This window comes from Hemibagrus wyckioides, linkage group LG23 (genome assembly GCF_019097595.1).
Source record: "Hemibagrus wyckioides isolate EC202008001 linkage group LG23, SWU_Hwy_1.0, whole genome shotgun sequence".
NCBI classification, from domain to species: domain Eukaryota; kingdom Metazoa; phylum Chordata; class Actinopteri; order Siluriformes; family Bagridae; genus Hemibagrus; species Hemibagrus wyckioides.
This window is the reverse complement of record NC_080732.1, coordinates 7,335,121-7,349,550: the sequence shown is the minus strand read 5'-3', so window position 1 is coordinate 7,349,550 and position 14,430 is coordinate 7,335,121. Positions and strand designations below refer to the sequence as shown.

General features: G+C 37.1%; 1 protein-coding gene across 1 annotated transcript in view; it reads right to left on the bottom strand.

Moving 5' to 3' along the window:
- Positions 1-14,023, bottom strand: part of sema5a (sema domain, seven thrombospondin repeats (type 1 and type 1-like), transmembrane domain (TM) and short cytoplasmic domain, (semaphorin) 5A) — a 209,116-nt gene extending 195,093 nt beyond the window's left edge. Inside the window, exon 1 of the mRNA XM_058376783.1 lies at positions 13,867-14,023. The gene's annotated coding sequence lies outside the window, so the exon portion shown is untranslated. The remainder of the gene's footprint in view (positions 1-13,866) is intronic.
- Positions 14,024-14,430: the final 407 nt, after the last annotated feature.

Below are 14,430 nucleotides of genomic sequence, written 5' to 3'. Positions count from 1 at the left end.
TTCATACGAAGTAAAGCTCTCAGATCTCTTTATTGCTTCCGCTCATAGCCAAGTTCCAGCAAGATCCGGATTTGTCATTTGTTTTGTCTCGTTACGTATGTTTAAGATTCTTTAAAACTGATGTCAATATATTGAATCTAACGTATGTGGAAACAAGACCACATGTGCATGTAAAAGTGTGATACTGGGTTCTACCACATGACGAAGTATCGATGAAGAGTGTATTAGGAAAAATGGCCCATTTTCTGTATTGACAAGTGTATCGATCACCTCATACAGCATTACAGCTTGAACCAATCGATGCTAGTCTCACACAAATCCAACACTTTTACTCATGCTATACAGAATTTCAACACCTTTATGGAAAATTATTGACAGCTAACTGGCTGTCAATAAAAACCGAACAAAAGTTTGCTATATTTTTCATTAATACTCGTCTAACAGTGGTTCATATAATTCCATATAAGTTAGAAAGGATCAAATATATAAAGTGGTAGCTCAAAGCCTGAGGCACTGGACTACTGATTGAGTTCGAATCCCAGGTCCACCAAGCTGCCACTGCTAGCCCCTGAGCAAGGCCGTTAACCCTCAATTGTATAAAATGAGATAAAAATGTAAGCTGCTCTGGATAAGGCTGTCTGTCAAATGGCATAAATGTAAATATATAGAATATTTAGTATGAAGTATGCGTATCATTTGCAAAGCTGACGTACTGGAAAAATTCAGCATGTACTGCACACTGTTTTGGGGTTTGGTTAACTTTGAATTGTGCACAAAACACGGCTCGTTTGTTAGGAACATTGGGCATGAGATATTCCATCAAATATATGCCAATATAATGATTTCAAACCAATAAACCCAACAGTGTGTGAACGGGACATTCAGATACATAGACAGCCAGTGTGAGTTTGAGGTAGCGTACTATATTGGATCCTAGTGTAAATAGCTAGCAGAAAAAAAAACAGCAGGTGACACAGCAGGTGAAACATTTTGGTTTGGTCATCTGTCTATCCAAAAACCAATATTAAGTAAATACTGACAGAATAAGTGTTAGCATTGTCAGGTTTCTGTGTTTGGTGTTATTTTTAGCTCCCGGAATCAGACTGTCTCGAAACCACTTTTCGTTTGGCAAGAAAAAGCAGCAGGAAATTAGCAGAGCAGCACTCCTCCTACGCTATTTATCCAACCACAGCATGACAGTGAGAGACAAAGAGATCTCATCCAGCCTGTGGGTAAAATTACAATCATGGAGAGGTTGATATTCGGCTGAAACGCTACAATGCTAACACATGTACACTCCTAACTAGTGTTAATCGTTGTTGACACGTAAATGACTAACAGCTGATACTGGCTCAGTTATTAAGCCCCTGTTATTCAGCCTAATGTGTTCAGACAGTAAGAACATACACTGTTTAGGACTCTTCATAGTAAACCGCATAATTTACTAAGTAAGAAATATTTCACACTGAAGATATTTTTCGAATTAAAAGTTTTGTGGAAAACGTTGTTAAAATGTATTTATTTCTTCTTCTATTGCATTCTTTTTTAATTTAAAAAATGTATAAAATTGGTAGAACTTTTACATGAAAGTGAAGAATTTGGGCACTGCATATCCAAATGGAATGTAATTTAAAATACAATGAGATTCCATATTTCCATTCTAGTAAGTGTGATTTATTTAGTTTATAAAGGAATTTAGTATGCAGACTTATCAAAGCAGAAGGAGCTGAAAGCCTTCGTTCTTATAATGTGGAAATCAAAAGAAAAATATAAAAACAGGTTTTATTTTTTCCTTGGTTTTATTGCTACAGTCTAAAAGAAGACACGTCATTGATCCAGTGTATCCAGAAATCTGAAAAAGATTCCAGGCTGATCATTTCTACATAATCAGAAGTGCCTTGTTTTAATATAAACAAGAAGTTTGATGATTCTGTTGTCAGTATCGAAGAATTTTACAAAGCTGTAGTATAAGAAAAGTTATACCAAGGATGTATGAAGAATGTTTTATACAGTAGAAGCAGCAAATAACCTTATAGTAAACCTTTCGAGTCCCAAAATCTACATTCTGCTTTTCTGCTTTTTGTCTAAACCTATATGAAATAAGCTTGGGTTTATATTCAAAATATTCTCTGCATGACGTCCTTCTCAAGGTGAAAAGCAGCACTTCCTGTCTGAACTTCAACAACAGTACTCTGTTAGGCACTTTTCCTGGAATCTTATCACGCTGGAAAACTAAACTTTAGGCCTTTAAATATAAATGGCATCCAGCTCTAGTGGAAGAAAATCCACCATCAATCTTCAGGGCAGCTCAGTGGAGCTATTATGCGTTTGTGAGGAATTAGTCGACATGTTTTAAGTGCATCAGATGAACTATCGATGTCTGATCACATGGTTGTGATTTTCATATAAGGGCTTTGAGAGGGAGGATATTAGACGGCTTTGTATTGATTAGTGAGAGATCTCGCTCTCATCCCAACCTACAACGTCCTCCTACAGTCTAATGGTCTGGAGGCTGAAACTGCCTCATGTGCAGATATCATTTTCACTGATGTTATTTAACCCTGTATGTTCTGTGCAAAATTGAATTTGACTACAATTGGAAAGATTATTTTGAAAATATTTCTCTGAGCGTGAAACATTCACGATTCTACGGACTCTGGGACTTTTTTATTTGTTTGTTTTTTCATTTTCAATATGAGATCAGTATTAGAGCTGTAAGAATAAGCCAGTCATGCAAGCCAGACTTCCAGCTTCGCTAGAGTGCCTGGTGTGTTTTCTCAATAAACATGGGCAAAAATGCCTATTTTTTCACTGATGGAAGCCATTTGACTGACATAGCAGAAAACCATTTATAGACACTCTCTTGTGCTTTGTCATCCCCTAGCTGAGTAATCCTAGAAAATGAAATATTTACCATATAATATTACACTCATCCTGAAATTCACTCTTGGACAAATTTTGTGGAGAAAAAGAAAAGGTTTTTTAACCCTTTGTTCACTCCGTTGGCAGAATGGAAATCGACTTATCAGACATTTTCAATCAGTATAAACAAATTAATTATTTTATGGCTGCAAGCCTGTTCTAAATTTATTCAGGACACTGTTGGCTTTCAGTGTGAGATGCTTTTTCCCTCTGCTGAGATAATCTTACACCGAGTTGTTGAAGATAGCGCCTTCAAATTTTAGACTCTTATGAGCAAGCACTTGGGGCAACAGAGAGAGCAGAAATGGGTTTGATATCAGTATTTACTTTGAAGATTTGAAGATAGAAACATCTGTGTGAAAAAAAAACAACAAAACTTTTCTATGAATATATTGCCCCTAGGTTAAAACAGAAATACTTATAAATAACTACACATTCTTAATTTCCTGAGGTTTTAATTTCATATGAACTATTAAGCACCACTGTGGAGTATGACATGACAAAGAAATTCAATGCTGAACATTGACACAACGAAAAAAAAAAATAAAAAATTGCATTCCGGCAGACACTTGACACTGATATGAATTAAGGTTTACACTAAATGTAGTATTTTCAAGAAATGTGCAGTGTGTGTGTGTGTTTGTGTGTGCACTGTAAATTGCACAAATGATTACATATACTAATTGGACCTCCGTTTCAGACTTGTTTATATTGATATTCACTTGAATGAAGAGATCACTTGGGAATTTTATAGTAAATATTACATCTGTATTTATCGTAGAACTACACAGCTGGCCTGGGGCATCTGGGAGGCAGAATGCTGCTAAGTATTAAATGCTGCAGGATGGCTGAGAGATAGTTTTATCTATACTGAGCCCCTATATGAGTGTATTTCATATGTGACAGGACAGAAAGAGGAACAAGTGTTCATCTGTCCTCTTCTGTCACTCTGCTGTCGCTTTTCGGTCTAGTGAGCATTTTCACCCGTCATCTGAGCCACTAAAACATAACAAAAACCCAAATATCGAGTTGAGACGCAGAGTTCAACGACGCGTTTCAATTTCACAAAGAAAAAAAAAAGGATCAATGTACCAGGAGGAAGGCAATAGTTATGAATCACCTCATGAGTCACTGACATTTTACCGAGGGCGGAAATCTTGATGGCATTTAATGTCAGACAGCGAGCAGAATAAAGCAGGTTCCATTATCATAATTCTTGAAAAGGTGACAAATAAGGCATTCTTAAATTTCACATACAGTGTAGAGAGTTGGAAGTGAAAACAGCTGACGTGGGAAATAAAAGAAAGAACCTCCAGAGACTGGAGTGAATAATATTATGGAGCAAGAAAAGAGCACGAATAACAGATCTTAAAAGGAAAGTTTATTGAATGCTATATTTGGAGTTTATTTTTAGTCTACACAAAGAGCGTTAGAAAGACTAGAATTCATATCTAGAAGCATTGCGATTGCTGGAACACAGAATCCATACTAATACACTAATTATGTTATTTTCAAATGTTCTAGCCCTTGAGCAGGCAACCTGTTTACAATTTTAACACACATATACTATTCCTGTCATTAAATAAAGCTTACTAGTAGCAGAAAATGAGCTATTTTATATGTGGAGACCATTCTTCTGTATCCAGACTGCAGCGCAGTGGCTAGAGCACTATTTCTTCTATGCTAACTACTAATGAGCCAATTATCAAGCAAGAAAAAGCTCGCTAATAAATAGGCCCCAAAAGTGCAAATTGGTAAACCGTCCCAGACTACATCCGTGATATTTTTTTTTTCCTCTTAATGATGTTACTTGTTATAACTACTTATAAAGATTTCTATATTTGGAATTAGTAATAAAAAATCTTTTTTGAGATTCAGCATCACTGAACTGTATAAATTTCTCCGACTTTTGGTCTCCGCTGGTCTCTTTATGGTGTATGAGGTTGCATGCTCTACATTTATATTGGTCACTGTGGAGACATTTAATTGGTTGAAACATACAGGTGGACAAAATTCAGGATGAACTCACTGTGCACTCCAAAGAATAAATAAAATATCACATTAAAAAGAAATTGTATAGTAAAAAAATTATTTAAAAAGATCCTTCTGTCACTTAGACTGATATTTTTTTACTAATGTATCAGAGGAATTTTCTGCTTATGTACCCAGTCAGTCAGGGTTATCCATAAGGTATCTAAAAGGATTTATATATTATTGTTTAGACTCTGATGGAGAAAGTTAATTAAGCATTTAGACAAAGTTAGACAAAGATCAAGGTTAATTAAGCATCTAGACAAAGGTAGGCTGAAACTTTTACTTCTTTTTAGCTCTGTAAAGGAAAATGTGAAGGAATGGCTGTTTATAGCTGCTAGAAAGTAAAATTAGATCCAAATTTGACCAGGTGAAGGCAGGTGTTGACAGGACTTGGCCCAGATTTCTGGTCAGAATGTTCCTTAGACCCTCCCAAATCAGTGTGCCAAATGTCACAGCTTTTTACTAGCCAGAAGAGGGAAAAGACGAAGAAGAAGAAGGAGAAGATGATGATGATGATGATGATGATGCTTGGGCCCCTAAACTTGGCTTCCCACATTACTGTGGTATGAAAGAAGTAAAATACCTCGGAATGTGGTGTTCTAATAAAATATAACTCCGGCACATGCTTCATGTTGGGTCGAACCACACCATCTTGTTGTTCATTATTTTACTAGAACTGTCTGCTCTGTGTTTTTAATTATCTTGTCTTTTAAATGCAATACAGGAGCTGCTTGTTTCTAAGATTGTGTGTGTGTGTGTGTGTGTGTATGCATGTGCACATGTGTGCCTGAATGTGATTTAGTTTCTATTTCAGGCTGAGACAGACACAATGAGACACACTAAGCCTCAGACTCTCACAGTCATCAGAGAAAGTAGGAGAGACAGAAAAACTTTACTCTTTACTAGTGTCTCTTTGTGTTCTATGAGAAAGAAAGAAAGAAAGAAAGAAAGAAAGAAAGACGTGGCAGACAAACAAAAGAACAAACTAAAGAACAAAATCTTTCCTTCTTACTCCTTCTTACTTCTTACTATTTAAAAAGGTGGACAACTTGTCAATCCTCTCTCTCTCTCTCTCTCTCTCTCTCTCTCCCTCTCTCTCCCTCCCATCCATCTCAATCTGTCACTACTTCATAACTGTCAGTCTGTCCACGTCTCTCTCTTTCCTCTTTGTCTGTCTGTACGGTCCTCTCTTTGGCTCTGTTTTCTCCTGTCCATCTGCCTCCTTACATCTCCATCTTTTCATTTCTTCTCATCTCTCTTGGTATTTCTTTCCCTCCCATCTTCAGTCATCCAGCTCTGTCTCCCTGTCTCATCCACTGACTCTCTCCCTGATCATGTCTCTCTGTATTTTCGGTCAGCCTGTCAACACCTCTCTCTCACACTCTCTCTCTCTCTCTCTGCTCATGTCACTCTCACTGCCTGTCTCACTGTCTGTTTGCTCCATTTTACCTCTTTTTGTCTGTCTCTCTCTCTATCTCTCTCTCTCTCTCTGTGTCTCTCTCTTTCCCTCTCTCTCTCTCCTGACCAGCATTTGGTCTGTCTCTCCACCGTAAACAGGAATCTCATTAAAGCAGCCTGAATAAACTCACAGTGGCTCTGATGGTTGAGACGGACGAGACCTCTATTAGCAGTGGAGAAAAGTCCCTCCTTATTTAACTCACTATCACTCTGCCTGTTTGAAAACACCACTGTGAACACACACACACACACACGCTCAGGGGGATTTCTTAACAACATTTCACACACCGTGGAGGATTCTGATGGGTGGGAATTGGAGTTTTTAGGGTTTGATGTTACCGTAAACACGGTGAAGATACAACCCAAAAGTTGCAATAATATTTACGCTAATAACTAAGCCTCTTTAATGTGCTTTAATATTCTGACATGCTTTTTTCGCTTGCAACGAGTGGTGGTTTAAGTTATGATATCCTTGCTGTCAGTTCAAACCCGTCTGCCCATTCAATCAAAAAGCTGTATCCACCCACAGAACTGCTGCTCACTGGATGTTATGCGTTTTATTCTGTATAGAGACTGTCGTGTGTGAAAAAACCCAGGAGAGCGACAGTTTCTGAAGTAATGTCTGGCACCAACAACCATACCATAATCAAAGTCACTGAGAAGCTGTCAAACCTACATTCACCCCTGTCTAAAGATAATTTTAGATTTTAGTGAAAAAAATCACTTCTTATTTTCAAGATTTTTCAAAATAAAAAAAATCTCCCGCCCGAGAAACATAAAATACTAGGAATTTTATCCAAACCGTTATTGAAGTTTCTTCAATAAATTCTTGAGTTCAATTCAATTCAGTTCTCTGAGTTTATGATTTTACTGTGATGTAAGAAATAAACCCAAACACATGTAATGTGATAGGAAGACAATCAACACTGTTACCGTGATAATGAGTATTATTTTGCAATAGCAGCAAATTCTTTCTGAGTGTGTGACATTTTAAGCCTGAATGAGCCAAAATAAATAAATAAATAAATAAAGCAAATGCAACCGGTGGTAAATGGTACAAATATGCACAGCATGCTTTTTGTACTGCTAAATAATGCAGTTTGGAAAATAATATTTCAAGCAAGCTTACACACGCATACACACACACACACACATATTGCGGCACCTCGCATTGTTTCCAAATCTTTCTTGTCAACGTCTAATGATTTGATCTTCCTCAGTCGCTATAGCAACATTGCTGAACAAGCAGCATCAGTGATAATAAAGCTTTGCTTTAACAATTTTCTTTCCTCCACCTGTCCCTGGACGATTCGCATTCTTCGCGGAAGGTCCGAGTTTAGTCATGGCAACGTGTCTGCACCAGAGTTCAGGACTCCTACACACAAAGTTCTACCCCACTGACCATTGACTTCATCTCAATAGTCAATGACTATCTAGGTATTTACACTGCTGCTGATATTACTGTGAAAAATACAGACACAATCAACAAGCTTATCTTAGAGTCTGTGAGAATGTGTGAGAATTCTCTAATCCGATTGGTCGAAAGTGTTCAGTTCAGTACAATAAATTTCTATGAATGAATGAATTTCTTCGATGTTTTCCTTTCAATATTAACAATGCACAATGTCAAAAGAAGTGTATATAGGACCATTCATATAATCTAAGGTTAATAAATCTAAGGCAGTTTGGGAAAAATAAGGAAAGTGTTCATATTTTGAAGTCGTCTAAAAAGGAGTCATCCATTTAACATTTATCTGAAGTCTCTTTTATGTCAGAGCTTTCTTCTGCCACAGGATAGCTTCAGGATAGAGGACTTTGTTGTGGTTGTTGTTTTTTTCCATCTTAAATTCAAGGCAGAGAGAAACAGAAAGGCTAGTGAGGGAACGACTGTTTATAGCTGCTATAACGAAAGATAAGAGGAAAAGTTATCGCAAAGAATGTAACTATAAATGGAAACATGTTGAAGCTGTCATTCTTTAATTCACAGACAATCGTTGTTGTCGGCAGCGTGCTGTGGTATATGAGTAATAAAACACTTCGGGACATGCTCTTATTGGATAAATAACAACTTCAGGGTGGTAACCACCTGAAGACATCACACCACCCAGTTGCTTATTGTTTTCCTATAGCAGCATGCATGCTGTGCCATGTTTTATTGCTTACAAAGCATTCTTAAATGTGTGGGGGTTTTTTAAAGTCTGGCTGAGAGTTTAATTCCCAGTGATTCCGCAGTTCTGTCTGTGAAAGAAGAGTAGTTGTGCTCTCTGGATGGGAAGGACGGCCTTCTCCATTCCCCTGTTGACCAGATCAATGCCACATGACAACAGGTGTTTATCTAGTGAACAAAATAGAGCAGTTAGTACTCTCCTTTGAACGAAGGCTGCAGCAGTTTAAAAAGGAGCAGCGGCTTCACACGTATTAGAGGAAGAGGATTCCCCACATGGGAATGATGAAATTATGGTATGACACATCAATGTCAAAAAAAAGCAATCGATTTTAATCGTTATTATTATTTTATACAGCTATAAAATGCTAACATAGATATCAATCAAGTTGTTAATAATGCATTTAGCCATGCTGTCTCAAATAAAACACGTCATCCAGCTGAACAGCGAGGCAACCTGCATGACCCTGTAACGAAGCTGAATATTTAAAGTCCATCATGAGATACTTCTGAAACGGTCTCAGCTCAGAGCCCTGAGGAATCCCAGCAAATCTTATGCAGAGGTTTCTGACATTTCCTTCTTCTTGTGCTTTAATTTAAATATATTTATTGATTCAGTATGATTCAGTCTGGGACAGACATGCTACCATAACTAAACAACTAAACATGCAGAAGATGTGAAGTGTCCAGGGGCACAATTGGAGGAGGAGGAAAGAAAATTCTGCTATGTTGGAAGTTCTGATTTTCAGGGCTTTTTTTTTTTTATTAAATATGGTGGCTTATAGAATGGCTGCCTTTTGTTTATCTTGTCCAATTGGGTGTGTAAGTAATATTAAAATGTCCAGGAAAATAATCTTTAAGAAATAAATACCAACTAGCTTTGTAAATAAAAAAATAGCTGCATAAAAAAGTAGCAGAGGGCATCGTTTCCAAAGCACAACAGCATCATTACATGCTTCATTAAGTTGATTCATGACAAACACTCGATAATTATTCAACAGGACACAATCCAATCCAAATCTATAAGAACAATCTCCCTGTTACGATTCATACCACACCCAATCAGAGGGGCTTTTAGAGCATGTATAATAAAACCGCATAATAAACACATCGGCCTACGTTTGCACGCATTTGTATGATTGACCACAAGATAAACTTCAGCATTGTACCAAAGTTTTTTGTTTAGGATTCCGCACGCATTTTCAAAAGTGGAAGAAGTAGAAAAGTAAAAACAAAGGAATTCCATCAACTCATTCAGAATTCAGCATTTTTCAGGGTTTTTTTTTTTATTATTTTTTTTTATTCTTTTGTCCTTCGTGACTTCAAAAACTGCGTCTCCGCAAGGACCCAAAAATAACAGAACCATCTGGATAAGGGTCACTTTCCAGCGCAGTCTCAGCAGAGGTAATTATACATGTGCTCTACTGAGAATTTGGAGTTAAAGTTAGAATTAGGAATGTGAGCAGAAAAAAAAAAATAGTCTTCCTCTATAAAAGCGCTGAAGCAACAAAAATCCGGAGAAAAAGCTGTCATGCTTTCCATGAAGCCTTCAATGAAGTCATTCTAACTCTGCTTAGTATTGTAGATAGTTTATGAACAGTGCCAGGTGAACATTTTATAAACTTCTATAGAGCATCATAAATCTTTTATTTGATTGCTATCATTAATAACCTCGCTATTATTCATTCCCGTGCCTACAGGGAAAGGCATGATCAGGAGTGTAAATCAACCGCGCTCACTATTTGTCAAAAACAAAAGCAAAAAAAAAAAAAACATCACAAATACAGCAATTAAGGCACTTAGAAATCGTGTGGCTTAATTAGTCATCGAGGATTAAATTAGAATACTGTATATGAATTTTAATGTGACTAACAGGAAGCTGAGGAGCTTTTAATGGAATAGTCTGACGACATCTTTGGTGTTCAAAATGTGCTTTTTTTTTAAGATTTGCGCTGGAGATTAATTTAACGTGACGTCATCATCTCAATTTTCTTAAAAGAGCAAAAACAACACAATAAAACTATGATCATAATATCGAAATATAATTCTCGTAATTTTATATACACTTTATATACACTTTACTACAACGGACCATAATCATATATTTAATAGACAAAATTAATTGCATTAATTGTTTACCTTTACCTTTGTTAATATGATATAATGTACGATCTGGGCTTAAATTTTAACAGATTTTTAAATTAACGCTGGTTTTAAGTTTATAATACAACTCGAAGCGCTCAATGATGACCTTATAAATGTTCATAATGCTACATTTTATAATGCTTATTAATATTAAAGGTGCTTTTATCATTTAGAATAACAGTGCAGGCCCCAAAGGAACTTGTGGTAAACAGTGATCTGGTATGTTTTTCTTCTCAGTTTGAGCTTTATGAGGAATTGTTAGACCTTATAATAAGCTTTCTCACATTATTTTTATTAACCAAGAATACTCATAAAGCCTCACAGTACTAAAGCTTTATGAATATGGGCCTTAGACCAAGGCAGTGTAACAATATTATATCACCATCGTGACTTCACTGTGACTCACGGAAACAAGCAGCTGCTTAGCCATTAGTCAAAAATCTATTTTGTACCAGATGTTAAATATCAAAATTCATCTTCAGTAGCCATTTTATCATGGGCAGGGTCAATGTGGGTCTGGATTTTTTTTTTTGAGGAACACATGATATGAGGTGGAGAATACGACATGCATGCACACATTTCTACACACCTAGGGGTGAGTAGGCAGGTATGTTTTTGGGAGGTGGCAGGAAACCTGGAGGAAACCCAAACAGGCAACATGTGAAACTCAATATAGACAATGAAGTGAGCTCAGGGATCAAATCAGGGATGCTGTTTTAGTAAGTCACAGCACTAACAACACAGTACCACTCATAATTTGTTCAAGAATATACTAAATCAATTGTTATGGCTTTTTAAACATGGCACTAGTTGTAATTGGCATTGACATGGATTTTTCTCGCACGTAGTAAACCCCATATCCATGATACACATCGTATATTATAAAATTTCCCTCCAATGCTTTTTGGCATAACACCTCCCTTTAATAGGCTTCGCAGAAGGTGTTATTGAAAGCTGGATATTAATATTCATAAGGATATGATATGTTCACACTCATAACCAACTCTGTTTATTGCTTATTTAAAGGCACTTCCCATTTTGTCCAACACTCTCATCCGCCGAAGCGTATGTGTGTGCTTGTGTGAGGACGGCTTCTCTGATGCTATTACACTTAATGACCTGCCAAACCATGTTGTGTTAACCATGACTGAAAGCAGCACGCAAATCACAGACATGACACTGCTGGAAAATAATAGCAGTAATAATCTCACCAAGCTTAGCAGTATGCTCACTGTTTAGAAATCGTGCTGAGAAACTGGAACATGACTTCAGGATTATTGTAATGCAGTCCTGCTGGGAAGCTTCAGTGTATCCAAAGGAGATGATGATGATGATGATGATCATAGACCAAAAGTAGGTTGTTGACATACAAAGCAAAAAAACTATTTATGCAAACTAGTGACCTTCTATAAGCATTCAGATGTATAAAGGTCTATGTACGGAAATCTGTTTGTGCCTAGAGGTAAAAGCTCTACAGCAGAATATAATTTTCAGAAAATAAAGGATCTCAGATATCTTAATCTTAAAAGGTGTTTTTGGGGACATGGTGATGCAGCAGGTAACACAGAGCTTGGGTTACTATCTGTGCAGAGTGCCTGTGAATATTCTCCTGATGTTCGAGTTTCTTTTAGGTTTTTTGGTTTTTCTCCCATCTTTGAAAAACATGCATGTGGATAGATTGGTTCTGTTAAATTATGAATGAGTGTGTAAATGTGTGTGTGTGCATTGATGTGTGAACTCATCTATGAATAAATGAATGAATGGATGAATGAATGAATACTTTATTTCAGTGAACTATTCGTCTTTTAATTTTACCCAGTTTCTCTGCTCATGCATATGAAGGCGGCTATTTATTCATTGAAAAAACACACACTTTAAAGAAAATGCTCATGAGCTGAGCTGAGATAAATATTTGGATTGCAGTAATCATGCAGAACTTTTCTTGTTAGGCATTACTTCGAGCTGATGTTTATTTCGGCCCGGAAACGACTGTAATCCCCGTATTTTCCCAAATCTATTGCGCTTCAAGATGACAGATTCAGAACTTGAACAGAACAGGAGGAGGGATCATATCCAGCGAAGAAATAAACAAACAAATCCCAAAGTGCTTGCACTTGCATTAAAAGAAGCTCAGTGAATTTTAAATGCATCATTTAGCAAAGAAACAACTTGCAAGATCCAGCAATGCACCACGAAAACAAAACAAATTCAGTTCTAATATCAATAGGTTTCATGTAAATAGTGCACTTCTTCAATTCCATTCAACAGCAACAGTCATGTCACTTCATCCTCGTGCAAAGTGATGAGAAGAAAAACAATTTGAATAAGAAAGTAACGTCAAAGTGATATAAATGTGCACATTGTCTTAGGTTATATGCAGTAGAATTAAAAACAATGGAAAAAAAACCTGATTCGGACAGGAGATAAAATCTGCAGCAGCGCCACCATGTGGTTCAACCAAGCAGCTAATAAATTTCTGATCTGATCGAAGAAAATCTGGAAAAGCTTATCACCCAGTTTCAAATGGAAGAGGTATTAATTTGGAAGAAGATATCTAAAAATAAATAAATAAATAAATAAATAAAAAAGTTTTGTGAGACAACACAAATGCACAAAGACATCACAAATGCACAATGGAGCGCGCGTGCGCTATCAACGCCATAAGTCTCATTGCTGTAATACCTCAACATATGTATGCATATGAATAAAATAGGATAAATAAAATCGTATAAAAAGTTAAGCAAAGACTGGTTGAGAGTAGGGTTCGTGAAGGTTATTGGGTTTTGCTGTGTGTTACAGTTTGTATGCATATGATCTCAAATTCATCCGACTTGCATTTAAGTCATTTAAGTGTTTAGGGAGGAACAAGCCCAAAAACTTCGCACGTGAGGAAAACAGTCTGATTTTTTCCCTTCACTTCAATAATTAACTGCAAAAGTCTTTATTCACGATTCCTATCAGAAGAACAGTGAGACTTTGTCGGCAGTTGAAGGCGCAGACGGAAAAAGCCGCCGCAGGTAAAGAGAGAGAGAGGGAGAGAGAGAGAGATAGAAAGAGTGAGGGAAGGAGAGAGAGAGAGAGAGAGAGATAGAGACGCGGCGATAAAGACGGACATAAAACAGCGGGTCACTCTGGACACTTACCGAGAGAACACTGTCGGAAAGAGGGATCATCTAGAGCAGAGGAAGAAGAAGATGAGAGAAGAGAGCGAAGCGGCTCAGGGCTGCAGTAATCCTGATAGAGGAGAGTGAGAGTGTGATCCGAGTGGCACAGGAGTCACTGAGAGAGTGAGCACACACACTCACACACTCTGAGGAGAGAGAGAGAGAGAGAGAGAGAGAGAAAGAGAGAGAGAGAGAGAGAGAGAGCAGCAAGGAGAAAAGCTGAGAGAGGGAGAATGATAGAGAAGCACATTATCAGAAATAAGAGCTCCTATGATAGTTGAAGTTTCTTAGGTTCCTATGGTTCTACTTGATGTTTCTTGTTGGTTGTAAATGTTCTACATAAAAAACTTTTAATGATCCTGAGAGAAAAGCACGCAGGGTTCTAAATTCAGGCATGGAGAAAATGAATAAACAGAATAGACAGAGAAAACTTAAAAGTCAGAGGGGAGAGAGTAGACAAAAGCAGAAGAACAAGAAGGGAGCGAGAGAGTAAGCATTAGGGAAAAGGAAGACAGAGAAATGGAGGGATAGATGGTGAACAAC